This window comes from Schistocerca americana, chromosome 3 (genome assembly GCF_021461395.2).
Source record: "Schistocerca americana isolate TAMUIC-IGC-003095 chromosome 3, iqSchAmer2.1, whole genome shotgun sequence".
NCBI classification, from domain to species: domain Eukaryota; kingdom Metazoa; phylum Arthropoda; class Insecta; order Orthoptera; family Acrididae; genus Schistocerca; species Schistocerca americana.
The window spans coordinates 146,310,580-146,330,394 of NC_060121.1; positions in this window are offsets into that span (position 1 = coordinate 146,310,580).

Below are 19,815 nucleotides of genomic sequence, written 5' to 3' on the forward strand. Positions count from 1 at the left end.
GTTTCGGCCCCGGGAGCTGGCGGCGGCAGCGGCACAGTAAACTATCCGGCGACGGCGCCGAGATTGGCCGAGCGCGCGGGCCCGGGCGGCCGCCAACTTTTAAATTCATGGACTGGTGCGCCGTGCGCGGCTTAGCCGCAAGTCTTGCGCTATTCATTTCCTGCCGCCCGCGGCGGTGCCAGTTTTATGATGCCGCCCTTATATTCGGCGCAGCTTAAAAGAATATTAGAGGCGGATCTCTCCTCGGCCGGCGCCGCATCGTTAAGTAGTTATAACGCCGCCTTCCCGGCGAAATTTTAAATTAACGTTAATATTTCATTGCACTCACACTGAAAATGAAATTGCTTAAGGTCTCACTTACGGAAGGTTTCGTATACTCCCCGTATACAGCTGTAGACTACTCGGGAAATCGAAGAAGGACGCGTGCCAGAGCACGGTTCTGCTGGGCATCACAGGGTGAGCCTAAACTCCACCGACCTACTCCGAGGTGTTACAGAGGGTGTCCTGAGAGACGATTTATGGCTGCGTGGAAACGTCCTCCAATGACGCTGCACAGCGCCAAAGCTATAGGGAAGGTGCTTGCCACTGGTAATACTTTCGACAGCAGACGCCAGTTGTAACGCTGGCTCCCCTCCCACCAGTGCGTGTGGCTGGCTCGCGTGGACGCATTCCAGGTCGTTCGACGACGGGAATGCTGACAGATCTATTGTTTGCGATCTGTCAGCGAATAAACTGAAGTTTTCTGCATAAGGGGTGGCCTAGCGCTCTGTAACGTCGTTGGGTGATGCTTCCGGAATTCGGTTCTTATCCGCAAATTGTTCAAGACACCCTCTCTAACCTCATGAAGGTTGTCGCTGACGTTCACGTTCACAAAATATAATAAGGTATCTTACCACGGTCTTCGGTATACAGGGTGGTCCATTGACAGTGACCGGGCCAAATATCTCACGAAATAAGCGTCAAACGAAAAAACTAAAAAGAACGAAACTTGTCAATGGTTCTGTCAAACTGAGTTTTATTTCGAAACTTCCTGGCAGATTAAAACTGTGTGCCAGACCGAGACTCGAGCTCGGGACCTTTGCCTTTCGCGAGCAAGTGCTCTGCCAACTGAGCTACCGAAGCAGACTCACGCCCGGTCCTCACAGCTTCACTTCTGCCAGTATCTCGTCTCCTACCTTACAAACGTTACAGAAGCTCTCCTGCGAATCTTGCAGAACTAGCACTCCTGAAAGAAAGGATACTGCGGAGACATGGCTTAGCCACAGCCTGGGGCTTACAATCGCCTGAAACCGGTCGAGACTGAAGAAATAAATCTTTTACAGCTGAAGCGATATATTACCTGATTCCGCGATGCTTAGTTGCGCATATCCTGTCAACCAAATTTCGTGCTAGCCAATAGTATTTATTGAGGTTGGGGGACATGGGGGCTCACACAACACGACTATATCGATAAAACCCATTACTGCACTTCGATACCATCGTAAGATGGCTTTTTATGGGTTACATGTTCTGAGCTATTACGCACGAGCGTAATGATTCTTTCATTTTTCGGGTGTGGTTCCCGTGTGCTGACGTGGCGTTTCAACTGTCGACATTATTCTGGAGCGATTTCATAAATTACTCGTAAAACGCACTGCGAAGTGTCATTTGTGTCTGTCTAGCCAAGTCCATTATCGCTCGTTAACGAGACGGAGGTACCTGTTTCGAATTCGGTTGGCGCAGGGAATTTCCGCCTCGGGTATCGGTTTGGCAAGTGGATAAGAGGTGATGGCATATGGTATCTGATCATGACTCGTGTGTGTGTGTGTGTGTGTGTGTGTGTGTGTGTGTGTGTGTGTGTGTGGGCGCGCGCGCCATCGTGAGCTGAGCCATGAAAACAGAGGTAGCTTCTTCTCATACATGTCCTTCGAAAAAAATTTTTCACCATTTGTTTTCTAAAAGATTTTTTATTTTCTTATTCATTCAGTATAAGTATTATCTCAAAAGCCGATGTCCTGGATTAAATTCAAAATGTATGCGCAGTGTTCCTAGATGTAAGACCGCGCCATCTGGGGTTGAGAGGCTGTAAGTATTGCTCGTTTTGGGATGGCGAGTAGCAGTAGATCGGTCGGTGGCTGTCCAGCAACGAGAGGCTCAATTTCTTTGTGAGATATTACTCGTATACACCATCGGTGGTGGCAGTCCATAAATTAAAAACTCGATACATAAGTTTTTAATTTGATATCTTTTAGTTTCCCAATTAGTTTTAATTTTCCTTATATATATTCCATTGATCGTGACCGGGCCAAATATCTCACGAAATAAGTGTCAAACTAAAAAACTACAAAGAACGAAACTCGTCTAACTTGAAGGAGGAAACCAGATGGCGCTATGGTTGGCCCGCTAGATGACGCTGCCATAGGTCAAACGGATATCAACTGCGTTTTTTTTAAAAATAGGAACCCCCCATTTTTTATTACATATTCGTGTAGTACGTAAAGAAATATGAATGTTTTAGTTGGACCACTTTTTTCGCTTTGTGATAGATATCCACCAGATGCTCTGGTTTTCCGCCAAAAGAAACTCAGTGGTAGTTTTCTGCTTGTAACGCATCACCACTACAGACCCCATTTGGAAGATGTTAGAACATTTAGTCTTAACAAAACTTACATATAACACAAAGCAAAATGAGTAAGTAAGCAAGAACAAAACATTTAAGAAAAGTTAACAGTGCACTCAAGCAAAACTATTGAACGCTTAACAAAAAGTACAAATATTACAAGAGAATAAAAGAAAACTATTCCTATTGAAGCACACTACACGAATTTTGTAATGGTGAACTACAAGGGTTGAAGTAATTTGAAGAGAAAAAATTCATTCGGTTATATCGGAGCGCAAGTGCGAGAAAAATAGCACTAGGTGGAACTATTCACGGGCAGCAGCGAAAATATTAGTTTGAAAGGAAAACCGCTGAACCTTTAGGTCAGATTGCATAAAACATCTACGGTTTATCTTCTATGTTGTGAGAAAGGAGAAGCTTAATACTGTTCCACGTATCTGGTATCTCGGCGTGGCAGCCAAAGAAAGAAAAGCCGGTGGCGTGCAGTGCAGATGTTTCAGCGAATAGCGCACAAGGCTCATCACAGTGCATTTGGGAAATCATAAAACACTCCGAATGAGTAACTTCAAAGATGGTGTGGAGAGCTCCGTAAATGAGTCTTTTACGGCGAGGTGGCCGCGAAGCGCCTGCAGAATTTCCCTCAGGCCGCAGCTACGAAATGTATCGGCGCGCCGCACGAACTGACCCTAATGAAAGGCCGCTGCATTTTCCATTCCAGGATTACGCAGTCATAAAGTCGGCTACGCAGTGTGGAAGAGGTTGCCCATACCCTCATTTGCTTAATGTCTCTGTAATTAGCGTTTGGACTGGAAGTAGGTATTACAGCGGAAATTCGATGTCAATAAATGTAATAACCTATGCAGTTCTACTTGCGGTAAATGAGCACAATTTACTTTTTCTGCCACTGCTTTTTGACAGCTAAATTGGTAAGTCGTGTTCAGACAACACAGTTTAATCATCTCCCTTTTTATATATTTCAACAGTTTACGTATCACGACGTCGATGTCTGCACGCTGTTACGTCACTGAGATATGTTACGATATCTGTACACTGTTACATGATTGAGGTATGTTACGATTGTTTCCGGAGGCTCCTGCAGTTGTTCTGGTTGACCCCACCTCTGTCGGTGCTTTCGAGCTTTCTTAAATGTTCCTGCTTCGCACAGGTGACTGATTAGTGCGCGCTGAGTCTAGGCTATTAACGATGACTGGAGAAAAGTGGCAGAGGACGACGCAGCTAACGTTGGGCGCACACATGCACGGAAACGCAGGCGCGTAAAACAGCTGAGGTAACTCTGTTAGCGATTGTCGAAGAACAGCAGAGAAAATCGGGAAGAAGATTTGGACTCGTCGATGGCTTGAAAAGCGAATTGTAAGTAGAGAACATCACATAATGCTGTGAAACCATCTAATAATATTACTCGAAGTTATTCGTTAACTCAAATGAATTGTCATCTCATTTTCCGTTTTAAATGGAATACAGCTAAGGTATAGCGTCTAATGTCAATTTGCTGCCTCTGGATCACGGGGGCCCGGGTTCGATTCCCGGCCGGGTTGGGGATTTTCTCTGCCCGGGGACTCGGCGTTTGTGTTGTCCTCATCATTTCACCATCATTTGTGACAGTAACTAAATTGAACTGTGTAAAAAAAAAAAAAGGGACTGTGTAAAAATTAAGACTTGTTACGGGCGTTGTTGAACGCGCAGTTGAACGCCCCAGTAGCCAAACATCATCACCCCAAGCTTTTAAAACTGAATTAGAATGACAGAAGAGAGAGATGAGAATTCTAAAATTCTGTTGGCAGTCATCTAATCGACGGGTACTGCAAATTTGCTATGAAGTGACATTACAACCCCATGTGGGAAGAATTTAAAGATTTTGTTGACAATAGAAGAGAAAATAATTACAACCTAAGACAGACTGGGTTCATTGTTCTGTTCATCAAGAAGCTTTTTGTGGTAAATTTCCAGGCATGGACCACATGATGAAATTGGTGGTACGAATACTAAAATGGGGTACTAAATTGTCTTGAATAATAAAATATTTCAGCAATTAAAACATTTTAAATACCTGGGATGCGACATCACTTACGAATATAATCATGACATGGACCAGAAATTAAACAAATTTACTTCCACACGTATAAGTTTTCAAAATGAACCCAGGACCAGCTGAAGTTTTATAAAACAATAATAATACTAAACCTTACTTATGGGAGTGAAGCACGGTTAATAACATGACACCAACGATGTAGAATAAGGGTTCAGGAAATCATATTTCTTGTAAGAGTCGAAGGGAGTACAAGGGAACATAGAAAAAGAAATGACCATGTAAGTAATGTTTTAGGGATATATAATATCTACCAAAATAAAGGAAAATAGGAGAAAATGGAAGGAACGTGTAGATCATATGGGTGGAAAAAGATTCCCGGTAAAGGCTCTGAATCATTAATTCACTGGATCAAGAAATGTAAGAAGGCCATATAAGAGATGGACTACCATAACAGACAATTGGCATAATACAAGGAGTAAAGGACTGGCTCTGAGCACTATGGGACTCAACATCTAAGGTCATCAGTCCCCTAGAACTTAGAACTACTTAAACCTAAGTAACATAAGGACATCACACACATCCATGCCCGAGGCAGGATTCGAACCTGCGACCGTAGCAGTTACGCGGTTCCGGACTGAAGTGCCTAGAACCGCACGGCCACCGGGGCCGGCATGGAGTAAAGAAGAAGAAGAAGAAGAAGAAGAAGAAGAAGAAAAAGGTGATGAAGAATAGTAAAATTTCTGAAGACGCACGCATTATTCCACTGTCAGCTGCCATAGTTTTCGATGGAGCTGAGCAGAGAGTATGGAGACATTATATATTACTGCAAAGTACATTGATTAAGTCAAGGGGCGTGCATGGAACGATTTTTCAATTTAAGGCTCCCTATTGTTGAATTTATGACAGGAAAAGGAGTGCAGGAACGAAAATTACTCATGGACTATGCGGCATGGATTGCAGACGATATATTTTAAGCGGACTCGACTGCAGAGAAACCATAGTAAGGCACTGCAAGATGAGAAACAATTTGTTTCTGACTTTATGGGTATGCATTTAAAAAAAAATCATATTGCAGGAGGGACAAATGCTGACAAGCACAGTCCAGCACCATAAACCCACTGGCGCTAAGGAAAGCGCGAGGTTTGAAGAGTTCGTTGTGGGCTTGAAAGAATTACAGAGACAGTTTTCTAAACGTTTTGAGGACGCTGCCAAACTTTGATCTGTTGTCGAGACCGTTTGCCATTGCTTAAAAGTGTCCCTCCCCATGTGCAGATGTAACTTATTGATCAGAAATGTAGTTCTGTTTTTAGAGAGAACTTCTTTTACGTTAACAGTGTCCAGGACATTTCTTTCCTTATGTAGAGTTTCCATATCTCCATAATGAAGTTGTAAAAGTGCTACAGTATTTTGATCAGTATATGTGTGTGCAAAAAATATTTTTTCGATTCTGAAAGTAAGTGATAGCATGGCAACCTAATGCGAAAATTTCTCAAATTGCCTGCATCTGTTCCTATGCCAACGATTTGTACAAGAAAAAAATTTCGTCTTTAGAATGCCAAAAATAATTAAATAATACTAAACACTTGCATTGTTTTTGATGTATGTTGTTGAGAAATGTTTAAGAGCAAGTTGTATACAGTGCGACTGAATTGTAATTTACATGCGGTGCTTTCGCAGTGTCCCCGTAGCCGCCTCACCACGCTGAGACGGGGTGCCGAGGCGGTTGGCGAAATGCGTAGCAAGGCTAAGCGCTATGGCACTCGTGCCCAATTCTTGGCCGTTTCCACTCTACAACAGTTTGCTTAAGTTCCATAGAAGTCTGGTCTTGCTGGCCTATGTTCGTGTTTCTTGTTCTTGTCAGTGTTTCCCCACATATTCGTCTCCAGACCGACTCTGCGAAATGCCTCCTCATTTGTAATGTTATCGATCTTGTACTCTCACGAGGGAAACTGCCCATCGCACCCCCGCACAGATCTAGATGTAAGATGGCTCAGTGGACAGACCTTCTAAAACTGAAGACAGGTCAAGCATGAAAACAGGAAGAAGGTGTACCGAACTGTGAAAAAAGGAGCGAAATAGAAACAGTGGGCGGTCCAAGCTCAAGATGTGCAACATCGAGCATAGTTGTGTAGCTGTGGCGTGGTGGTTATGTGGTGACGGTGTTGGACTGCGAAGGGGGAAATCTGTCTTCAAATCTCACTCGCCTCCCAAATTTTTTTTCACAAAATTATAAACTTTCCGTCCGGTCGTTGACGTGTCTGTTCTCATTCTGTAGTCTTGGCGATTATCGTACTATATATTGGTTATAAAATATGCCACATGGTAAAAATATAGTACCGTCGCAAGTATATATGGTGAATAGCGAGAGCAGGCATCTACTTTCACAGTGTAATGGTTCTCTATTTACGTGACCATTACGGCACTCCAACCCCAGTTCTCGATACCAGTAATAGCGTACTACTTTTCTGCGAAGTAACAAGACATTTTTGTGACAATATTCACATTTGGTATTATTAATGTATAGATACTCCGATGTATCGATATATTACAGTGATATGGTTCTTGTGTGTATTCATTTCTATGAGACTGTCATAATCTTTGACTTACTTGTAACCGTTTTGGAGCGATTCCGCACAGAGCAGTCTTTGTTTCACTTTGCAGAAATTAAGTTGTTATTTCGCTTTGTAAAAGAACAGTCAAGTCTTGTGTTTGGTTAAAGTGGAAATTAAATATTTGAAGATTATACAAAACTGTTTTCTTGATGATGTGACAATTAAGAAGTAGTATATGTGAATTTGCAAGAAGTTTAATAAAAATGTGGATCTTGAACACCAAGTCAAAAATTATTTCTGCCATACCATTGTTCTGATCTGGAATTGTTTGATCATTAAGAATTTCCTGAAAAACGCATTTGTTAGGTCTTCAAATATTGCTAAAATACAGATCTGGACCTTCTAGCAGTCAAAAGTGGAATAACCCTAGAATCAACAAGATGAGCCATAACAACTTCGACGAAATCCGAGTGGGAATCCCTTCAAGATAAGTGCGAAAATTAATGACTTTTTTACAGTGACTTCATTATTTCCATTCTGACGATACCATCCACAGTCAATAACTTTGTTGTTACCCATAAAGCGAGCATATGCTGCGTGAGCAACATTATTAATCTGATTTCTGACCTACTTTGCAAGTGGTGGTATTGTTAGAACAGAAATGAGGACAATGAGTAAGTAGGTGTGAACAATGTTACAAGAAAGGAATTCAAAAGTCAAAATTTCCAGAACGGAACGCAAGATTCATAACATGTGACACTTGTGAAGAACAAGTGGGAGTCACGTACATCTGGAGCTCCTCTTGCAAACGGACGTTAGAGCACGACGCAGACACAAATCTGAATGTAGCGAACAGACAAGTCAATAACCGGACAGATAGTTCCAAATAATATGAAAAAAATTTTGGGGTGCAGTCGAGATTTGAACACTGGTCTGTCCCTTCGCAGTCCAACACCGTAACCACGACATACGTAAGTATGCTCGATGCTGCACACCTTGAGCTTGCGTTGCCCACTGTTTCTATTTTGCGCCGCCTTTTTTCACAGTTCAGTACCCTTGTTCCTGTTTTCGTTCTTGATCTGTGTTCGATTTTTCATGGGCTATCCACTGAGCCATCTTACGACTAAATGTGAGTAGGGTGCGATTGGGAGGTAACCTTGTTAGAAACTACGAAACAGAACATAATTTTCTCTTAGCAATTCCAGGAGAAAATAAAACATGATGATTAGAACTTCGTTGTTTTATCCAGTGAAAATTTGACGTGTGCAGCCTCTGTTTATGGCCGTAATCGTTACAAGGAAAAATTTTCAACGGCTTGAGAAGGAAAGGGGAGAGCACAGTGGCTCCCCTCTTCTCAAGGACAACTCTGCCCATCTCTGTGACGGGCGGAATTTGCACTCCCGGCGGGCTGTGCCTCGGCGGACATATGCGGGGATAAAACGAGGGCGCGCGGGAATATTGAAGTGGCTCTCAGACTAATTACCGTCCGCAGGGAGAGAGGCGGCAGCGGGACGTCGCGACGTAAGACAGACGCCGCTCGGCGACAAAGAGCGTTTAACGCTATTTATAAGGCCCAACACGAGCCGGCTGGCTAACGCAATTGCGACGCAGAGAGAAGGCACGCAATACGGAAGAGCCAAATTAAAACCGCGCGCGCGCCCGCGCCGTAGCTCTCTGGCCAACTTCGTTAACTCGGGGTCGCTTCATAATAGTAGTGGGCCGGCGCGGGAGGCGAGAGGAAACGCGCCCGTGGAGGCGGAACAGTCCGGGGCAAAGATACTGCGCGGGTGGCGAATTGGGGATGGCAGGCATCGCTGTGAAACAACCAGTTTTCGCTTATATCCTTTTTTTTCAGCGCCAATTTAGCCAGACTACTAAAACTGCCCAAAATAACCATTTTCTGAAATAACCGTTTTTCGGTTTTTATTCCCATTGCTTCCCATAAAAAACGTAGTAAGCGAAGAAAAATTGAAAAATTTTGGCTCACTCAGTTTCAAGATACATGGAATCAGGATATTAAATTATATAGTAGTAGGGCAACAGGGGTATCAGCACAGTTTGTAAGTGCAGGTTGCGTACATCAGGGGTAAGTATGAACTCAGTTTGTTCTCCATCGATTGACAGGCTATTAATCTGTTGTTCTGCTAAGAGGATTAAGATCCCTGGGAATAATCCTTCCTTTTGATCGCCAGGCCCTTAACCTATTGTTCCCCCACCCCTCCCCTTCCCCCTCCTCATCTGCTCAGGAAATCTCCAACCCTCCCCCCTCGCTGATTCAGGTACCCTCAGGTCTGAGATATTCGAATAGCCCCCTCTCAATTTGTCCTATCAATTTGATTTACTGCCGGCTGGAGTGGCCGAGGGGTTCTAGGCGCTACAGTCTGGAACCGTGCGACCGCTACAGTCGCAGGTTCGAATCCTGCCTCGGGCATGGATGTGTGTGATGTCCTTAGGTTAGTTAGGTTAAGTAATTCTACGTTCTAGGGGACTGATGACCTCAGAAGTTAAGCTCCATAGTGCTCAGAGGCATTTGAACCATTTTTGATTTACTATCTAATTAAATTGATCAATTAATTAATCCCTCCCCTCTGGTAAACCTCCCATCCTACCCCCTCCCCTCTCTCCCTCTTCTCTCCTACCTGGAATTCGGCGGCACTGTGGCGGAGAGGAAAGATCTCATGACAAGAAATTGAAGGGTGTACTGTTATTTATAAAAAAATGCAGTTTCCAGGGGTTGGTTTTCTCTTGCTCATCATTCTCTGCTGTTCAGGAAGATGCAGATCTTGTAAGAAGTAATTAAATCGATCGCTTTTTTATTCCGATCCCTTTGGCCGTGCGGTTCTAGGCGCTTCAGTCTGGAACCGCGTGACCGCTACGGTCGCAGGTTCGAATCCTGCCTCGGGCATGGATGTGTGTGCTGTCCTTAGGTTAGTTAGGTTTAAGTAGTTCTAAGTTCTAGGGGACTGATGACCATAGATGTTAAGTCCCATAGTGCTCCGAGCCATTTGAACCATTTATTCCGATCGCGCAAGGAATACTGTCATGAAACACCCACCAAACGTAATCACGCTGCTAAAAATCCTTCGATCGCGAAGCACACACCGCCCGCCATCGCCTGTCCACTGGACCGCACTGAATGCCACCGCACGCGCTGCCAGGAGTCGGGCTGCACCAATGAGAGCCTTGACAAGCGGCCACCACACGCAGGTGTCCCCGCTCGCGCCTCCAAGACTCACAGACCTGACGTGATACCAATCCTAGAACAAAAGCATCAGGCGGTGGCATCCCTTTCATACTTGACATCTGAGAAATTCCTGTCAAAACACGTTCTCTTTCTCTTTTCTCCTCGTGTCCTGCTGGAAACGCGGCCGTGGGGGCGGAACAATGCGGGACAAAGTTACTGCACGGGTGGTGAAGAAGGGATGACGGTCATCGCTGTGAAACAACCAGTTTTCGGTTACATCGCTTTTTTTTTTTTTTTTAGCACCTGTTTAACCGGACTCTAAAACAGCTCAAAATAACCGTTTCTGAATTAATAGTTTTTCGGTTTTTATTCCTGTTACTGCCGGCCGGTGTGGCCGTGCGGTTAAAGGCGCTTCAGTCTGGAACCGCGTGACCGCTAGGGTCGCAGGTTCGAATCCTGCCTCGGGCATGGATGTGTGTGATGTCCATAGGTTAGTTAGGTTTAATTAGTTCTAAGTTCTAGGCGACTGATGACCTCAGAAGTTAAGTCGCATAGTGCTCAGAGCCATTTGAACCATTTTATTCCTGTTACTTCCAATAACAAACGTAGAAAGCGAACAGAGACTGAAAAATTTTGACTATCTTAGTTTCAAGAACATAGAATCAAAATATTAAATGAAATAGGCAAATAAAAGGAAGCAAAGTGATTGACTACTACAAATAATCGTTGGTATTCTCGTATTTACCGTAATTTTTTGAAACTGTGCTCAAAAATCATGTTGTAATCAGGGTTCGCACCACTATTTGGAAAATACGAATAGTCAGTGCTAAAGGGGAAAACTGAGGTGGAAGAATACTATTTTTCGTGTTAATTCGCCCGTTTTCAAGTACTACAAGCAGATAAAGGGATAGACACGGGCGGCAGGTCAGCTGCTTTCTGTTTTTATTGTAAACTATGAATGAACTGTTAAGTTTCAAGTGTCCTCCTTATATACTCGCAGTCTCACAAGTTGTTTATGGCTCCTCCAGTTTTTAATCTTATAAAGTAAAGAGCATTATACAGCGCTGATACTGCACTTCGTAAAATTACTTTCAGGAAAGAGATGGTGCCATTCTGTAATACAACAGATGTCCGACGATGAGAGCGAGAAACTACCGTAAAGGCGAGATGGAGCAAGTCTTGTTGCACAATGCATGTACACGCATACTGTGTAATGTGCCACGCCACTTCGTAACTGGTACATTACTGCCTCAGCAGTGCTGTACCAATTCCTATGACCGAGCGAGGTGGCGCAGTGGTTAGACACTGGACTCGCATTCGGGAGGACGACGGTTCAATCCCGCGTCCGGCCATCCTGATTTAGGTTTTCCGTGATTTCCCTAAATCACTCCAGGCAAATGCCGGGATGGTTCCTCTGAAAGGGCACGGCCGACTTCCTTCCCCATCCTTCCCTAATCCGATGAGACCGATGACCACGCTGTCTGGTCTCCTTCCCCAAAACCAACCAACCAACCAACCAACCAACCAATTCCTATGCGAAGTGTTTATTGCTCTTTTCTTTCGGCATTGTTATTAAAATAGCACTGTTCGCTTTTCCCATTTTCTACAATATTTCAAAGCAATGCAAATTTTACGAATAAAAATTATTCGTTTTTCAAAAATGGTATATTTAAAAACGAAAAAATTGTACTTCTGCTATAGCGAATTGATAATCGTTTTTTTATCCGGTTATTCGTAAAAAATAAAAACACGTGTCACAACCGAGACCAAGGAAATACCGAACAATACCGATTGTTCTAAAATACTGGTAACGGTTTTAACCGGTCTGTTTTTTCCATCCGGCGAACGCGCCGCTGCCGTTGCAGCTCTCGTGCCGAGATCAAGATCAGCCCGAGTTTCTAAACAATCGGAAACAACAGCTGTGGCACTAGACTACGGAAAGATCGACAAAAAGTCAGTGATGGCCAGAAAAAAAACTAGCTACCTGCAGCCTGTAATGTTATGTGAGCCTGACTGCACCTTTTTTTAAACTAATTTATGTCCGATTTTATTCTGAGAAGCTCAGTAATGTAGGTAAATACTGTAAATGTAAATTTGATTTAAAAAGTGCTTTAAGAGAAGTGAAGCGCAGCTGGACAGCAACAAACTCTTTAGCGCGCAATCCCTGCAACGATAGTAGTTGTGAATCTGATAAAAAAAAAGAGAACTGTTAATCTGTATCTTGTGGAAAGAGGACGTGTTGCTAGGCCGTCGCTCAGAACTTATTGTTACATTTAATGAAAATTGATATTTTAGTGATAAAACCGAGTAAAGTATGTATAAGAGTTGCCAAACATTTATGTATACAAATTTTCTGGAAGTGAAGAATAGAGATACCTTGTTTTTGGAAAAGGAGGTGAACTTCATTGTTATCGCCGTCTATCAATCGACAGAATTGTAAGTGTACAAAGTTCACTAATATACAGGAAAAGAAATGCATTCTCTATAGTTTTCATTCAATAAGTAACAACCTCTCATAATTTCTTAATTAAGTAATTGGATTATGTTCTTGTACAATTGTATGGTGCTGAACTCCACTGACCAATTTTGATGTAGCAGGACGTGTAGTTTTAAGGGAGTTTGTGTGCTAAGCAATCTCCTTTTCTTACGAAAAGCAGATTGCTGTTTGATCTTATTTCCTTACAACAGTGGTCCCTTAGGTACGAAAAGCTACGAAAACTTGGGTTCAAAGCTATCCGTAATACGGCCAAGTAACTAACAGGGTCGTATTTTAAACCTTAAAGAGCAATAACTTCCTCCAAATTGTAATACGTCACCAACTGGTGCAGAAGCTGATCATTCAAGGGGGCAGCAACCAAAATACAGGTACCCCTTACGACTTAAAAATAAAAATCTCTATCAAAAATCAATCTCTCTCTCTCTCTCTCTCTCTCTCTCTCTCTCTCCAAATACATATATAAATATTCATACTATTAAAAAAAAGTAATTTTATAAGCCAACTTAACTTCGGTTCCTGTGCTAAACGTTACTGTGGGGCACACATGCTGTCAGCTATTAAAAATATGTGGCGTGCGTGACGAACAATGGAAAGTTGCATGTTACGCATAACAAGAAGGGGTAAGGGTTCAAATGGATCCGAGCACTATGGGATTCAACTGCTGAGGTCATTAGTCCCCTAGAACTTAGAACTACTTAAACCTAACTAACCTAAGGACATCACACACATCCATGCCCGAGGCAGGATTCGAACCTGCGACCGTAGCGGTCTCGCGGTTCCAGACTGCAGCGCCTAGAACCGCACGGCCACTTCGGCCGGCAAGGGGTAAGGGAAATAGAACAGATGGGTAAGAGAGAAAACAGGGTTTTAGGACGTAATAGTCACTGTTGGGAAGCTGAAATAGAGGTGGACCGGAGACATAGCGAGACGAGATGATGGAAGATGGGTAAAGGAGATTGTGTGTTGAATTTCTCATGATATGAAAAGAACTTGAGAACGATCTGATTGGAAAATGGATTGACTTCATAAAGAAGGAAATAGAATAAGCATGGATAGGAAAAGCAGAAACTGTAAAGTGTGAAAAAATGTGGAATAGCCCTGTATCAAACAATTTATGATAAACCAGAACCCCCCACCTCCGATTCCTTAAAATAATCGATTCCTGTGTATAGAACAGAATGCTTAAGTTATGTTAGAACTCGCTAAGTGGTATAATCAGCAAACACAGAACAGTATACTACCGGCAGTATACTGCCATCTGCTTTCTGTACAAATTGTAAATAGCCTTTCGCTCTCTGCATTTTACCCCTGCCACCTTTAGAATTTGAAAGAGAGTATTCCAGTCGACATTGTCAAAAGCTTTTTCTAAGCCTACCAATGCTAGAAACGTAGGTTTGTCTTTCCTTAATCTATTTTCTAAGATAAGTCGTAAGGTCAGTATTGCGTCACGTGTTCTAACATTTCTACGGTATCCGAACTGATCTTCCCTGAGGTCAGCTTCTACCAGTTTTTCCATTCGTCTGTAAAGAATTCGCCTTAGTATTTTGCAGCTGTGACTTATTAAAGTGATAGATAGATGATTTTCACATCTGTCAACACCTGCTTTCTTTGGGATTGGAATTATTATATTCTTCTTGAAGTCTGAGGCTATTTCGTCTGTCTCATATAAGATCGTTTACTTTCAATCGAGAATGTTGGCATTGCCAGAGACAGTCTCATAGCCGACGCCACGTGATTGACAGTGGCGCCCTCTGTACTGCCTATATAATCAGCGCTTCCTCGAGTTCTCTTCGCAGTTCGCCGCTGTAACTCCGAGGATGCCTCCCGCAGTCGGAGACGAAACGTCAGGGGAGAGTTTTATACTTCGACCACGGCCTATCAGCTCGGAAGTTTTAAGTGAAGACAATACCGGCCGTGAAAGCCTACATTGTACGATCAATTCCTCATTGCGTGGAGGTATCCGGATACTTCGGATGAGACAGTATATATTGGTGAACTGGCAGTTTCTGTTAAGGACATCATATAACTTTCCTGTTAGCTTTTAGTAAGGAGAAGGAAGTGCAAGTATAGCAGAAGCTACCCACGGTCCGCTGCTTGGGACATTACACGCCTCCAGCGCCCCCTCGCTACGTCTCCTTCCCATTCGCGTCCCAGTGTCTCGGCTTTCGCAGTCCCCGGCCACTCGGAGCGGGAATGGCCGCTCGCCGCTCGCCGGACGCCTCCTCTTCGATTGCCTGCGAATTAATTGCGCGCATTAGCATAAGGCGGGCCCCGGAGGCGGAGGCGGGCCCGGCTGGCCGGCGTGCCGGGGGCGGCGTGCGTGGCGTGGCGTGCCGTGGCGCGGCCGGCGGAGCGGCCGGGATCAATACGGCCGGCCGGGCGGACAGCGGCGGCGGTGCTGGCCCGCCGCCGCACGTCACCCGCAGCGCCGCGCCGCGCTCCTGACGACGATGCGTCGCGCCGCGGCCGAAACCTCTTCGCGCCCCGCGCGCTCCGGCCGCACACACGCGTCCTCCGCGCTCGGCGTCGGGGCACCACATTTCCCTGCATGTCTTTTGCTCCTTTTGTCTCAAACTTCTCTACTGGCTTCAGTCACCTCCGTTACGGTGTACGTATTACCGACATCAAGCTCACCAAAGATAATGTACTGCTCACTCAGCATAAACAATATGGTAAGTGTGAGTCCGTTTTAACGCAAAACACTTTATTTCTTTACTTATTTATTTTCCCAAACTAATTTCGGCGACAAATGCCATCATTTCCAGTGGGTTGTTTAAATCTTATTTATTGTACTTTATGACATATTTTTAAGAATTATTGTCGCTGTTCGCGGCTTATTTTCTTGACGTCGTAATGTTCTTTACAAAGTGCGAAAGTTTTTCTGTGTATAGAATCAGCTTCGTACCGTCCAACGAACTTGCAGATGACATGATGTACTCTGAGAAAAAACCGGCACCAGAAAATAAGCCGCGAACAGCGACAATAATTCTTAAAAAAATGCCAGAATGTACAATAAATAAGATTAAAAGAACCCACTGATGATGGTGATAATATGAATTACATTCTTTTTAAGTTCGTAGGCGTCCACGGTCGGTATCATTTTGGATAAAATAATTTTGGGTAGCGGGCTGCGTCATTGTAAACTATGAAAACAACTAAATTGCCGACGTTTCGACCGTCTTGATGCGCCCCTGTTCAGGGCAGCTTACTCCTATGTACTGGTTAATGTCTTTCTTTATATACCGTCATTTTTGGTTACCTGGTGGCTACTGAAATCACATATCTGAGATGTCACTGAACTGTTTAAAGAGGCTGTTACAGAGAGGGTGACTGTACGGTACGCTATTGCCTGTGCTTTTCGGCTGGCTGTTGCCTGTGTTTCTCTGTTAAGTCCTCGGTGGACAATGTCTCGTTGGTGATTGGAAGGCAGTTACAAATCGGCCGCTTGTACCCAAGGGGTAGTGTTTCTGTGCAGCGAGGCGTTAAGGTCGCACGGCAGTTCTCTCGCGGCCGCTATTTATCTCAAAAAAAAAAAAAAAAAAAAAAAAAAAAAAAAAAAAAAAAAAAAAAACTGGGAATTCGTCGTGACGTCTTTATTTCTTAATGATCATCTTCAAGGTATTCTCCGTAGACAGCAACGCACTTCTTCAAACGATCTTTCCACTGTTCAAGACATTTTTTAAATTCACTTATAGGGTTGTTCTTTATGCTTTTCAACAATTTTTGCTTTACTTCCTCCACATTGGCAAAACACTTTCCTTTTGAGTCTGGGCAATAGAGGGGTAGATCCGGTGTCTATTGTAGGGGGGTGGGGTGGAAATCGGTGTCATGTGTCATGCCGTTTTTGGTCAAAAACTGCTGTTTTGCCGCACGGTATGAGGCGCCATGTCACGGATTGCGTGGCTTCTCCCACCGGAGATTCGAGTCCTCCCTCGGGCATGGGTGTGTGTGTGTTGTTCGTAGCATAAGTTAGTTATGTAGTGTGTAATTCTAGGAACCGATGGTCTCAGCAGTTTGGTCCCTTAGGAATTCACACACACTTGAACTACTGCTTTACGGAGAGGGCAGTGTGGACCAGCGCATTGTCATGATGGGAGAGACAGTCGCCTGAGAGTCAAAGATCTGCCCTCTTCTTCCGGATATTCTCCCTCAATCTTTTCAAAACCTCCAAGTAGAACTCCTGGTTGAGACAGATTGACCCGTGGGAACGAACTGCGCATGCACAACACCGCTGCAATCGGAGAAACAAGAGAGCATTGTCTTGATGTTTGACTTCACGTGGTGAGCTTCTTTGGGACGAGGGGAGCCGTTTGCCTTCCACTGGCTTGATTGCTGCTTTGTTTCGCGGTCGTATCAACAGCACCACGATTCATCACCAGCAATCATGTTGGGAAAAACAAGTCATGGTCCACTTTGAGGTGATTTTGAAGCTCAAAACATGCCTGAAGTCGACCCTCTCCTTGCTCGCCTGTGATCGGGTGAGGGACAACTTTGGTTGCAACCGTACTCATGTGGAAATCTTCAAAATCTTCAGGTAGAACCCTGTGAATTGAACTCCATGATATTCCAGACATGTCACAGATTTGATCAATGGTTCGGCGACTGAATTCACGAACTAGGGTATTGATATTGTCGACGTTTTCGTCACTTCTTGACATTGAGAGGCGTCCGGAAGGGGGTTGGTGTTCAGTTGACATTTCTCCGTTTTCAAAACGTGAAAACCACTCGTAGACTCTGGTTTTACTTATGGCAGCATCACCATAAGGAGTCTTAAGCATTACAGTGGTTTCCGCGGCCGATTTCCCCAACAGGAAACAAAATTCCACAGCCGCGCGTTGTTCTCGACAATCTGCCATCACTTTTTCGCCGAAATGGAAAAAGTTGTTTTACTAAAAAAACTCCCACGGGTGAATCGATGCGCTCACAGCGACACAACTTCGCACACTGACTCAGGTGCCGTGACCGTAAGGGACACCTGGTCGAACAATGGGTTCCTCCTCTCTCCCTCCCCGCGACAGCCCATAACCCGTTACTGTTGGGTCCCGCCTCGTATACTTTTAAACCCGGGTCAGTTGCCTTCCAGTCAGCCATCAGTGTAGGACAGAGAATAGGGTACCGCACAGCCATCCCTTCTATTACAGCCTCTTCAAAAGTGCCCACCGATATCTCTGATATATGACGTCGGTAACGACCAGATAAACCGAAAATGACAGATATAAAGGAAGGCATTCACCACTATGCAGCAGTCAACCGCTGTGGTGTGCGTACTGTAAGACCTTCAGCACATACACCATCAGATTAATTGACTTGTCGCTCTAACGAAGTAGGCGAGTGTCAGCAATATGTCTCGTGGTCTTATCGTGGCATGTTTATCTTCTGCCGTTAGGTCAGACGATAGAAATGCCACTTGCACGCTTAGAGTAGCAGATTGACAGTGACCAACTTTAAATAGAACTTGATTAATTTTCACACACATTTATTAAAATAATAAAAAGCATAAAAATTACTTAACTTGGTTCTGGGTGCTATTTACAATTGACGATCTGAAGTTCCTTTGGTATTGGTACGTTAATCTTATTCTCACATATATCTCTGATACTTGACAAAAGTGTCTACACATTTATCTTCATGGCTATGTACAGGAATATGGTAATCTTATTAGGCGCAGACTGAAACTTGACTATAGACTGGTACAGACAAATGTAGAACTCGTACAGAGTGGTAAAAACTAATGCAGACTGACTAATCGGAGGTCTGTACACTCGTTATAATACCTCGAGCGTTCAGGTATCACTGCGCGAGTGTGATCCGCGAGGAGAAAAGGTTCTACGTTAGCAGCAATCTCATTGGCTGCATTACATATTAATACGCGGATCGGCGGAAGCAGAATTTGGTCCGTCTCTATGGCAGCGCCATCTCGTAATGCGGAGACGGACGAGCGCTGCGCCTGCGCTGTTGTTCTTACAAGGGAACCTCCCCATCGCACCTTCCTCAGATTTAATTATACGTTGGCACAGTGGATAGGCCTTGAAAAACTGAACACAGATAAATCCAGAAAACAGGAAGAAGTTGTGTGGAACTATGAAAAAAATTAGTAAAATATACAAACTGAGTAGTCCATGCGAAGATAGGCAGCATAAAGGACATTGGGAGTCAAGCAGCGCCGTGGTCTCGTGGTTAGCGAGAGCAGCTACGGAACGAGAGGTCCTAGGTTCAAGTCTTCCCTGGAGTGAAAAGTTTAATTTTTTATTTTCAGTTAATGTGACAAACTCTTATGTTTTTATCACTTTTTTGGGAGTGATTATCACATCCACAAGAAAACCTAAATCGGGCAAGGTAGAAGAATCTTTTTACCCATTCACTAAGTGTACAAGTTAGGTGGGTCGACAACAATTCCTGTCATGTGACGCACATGCCGTCACCAGTGTCGTATAGAATATATCAGACGTGTTTTCCCGTGGAGGAATCGTTTGACCTATGACCTTGCGATCAAATGTTATCGGTTCCCATTGGAGAGGCACGTCCTTTCGTCTACTAATCGCACGATTTTGCGATGCGGTCGCAAAACACAGACACTAAACTTATTGCAGTGAACAGAGACGTCAATGAACGAACGGACAGATCGTAACTTTGTGAAAATAAAGGAAGTAAAATTTTCAGTCGAGGGAAGACTTGAACCCAAGACCTCTCGTTCCGCAGCTACTCGCGCTAACCACGGGACCACGGCGCTCCTGAGCTCATAACCTCCTTGAACCCAAGACCTCTCGTTCCGCAGCTACTCGCGCTAACCACGTGACCACGGCGCTCCTGAGCTCATAACCTCCTTGATATTGCTTATCTTGCACATGGACTACTCAGTTTGTATTTTTACTAATTTTTTTCACGGTTCCACACAACTTCTTCCTGTTTTCTTGATTGAACTGTGTTCAGTTT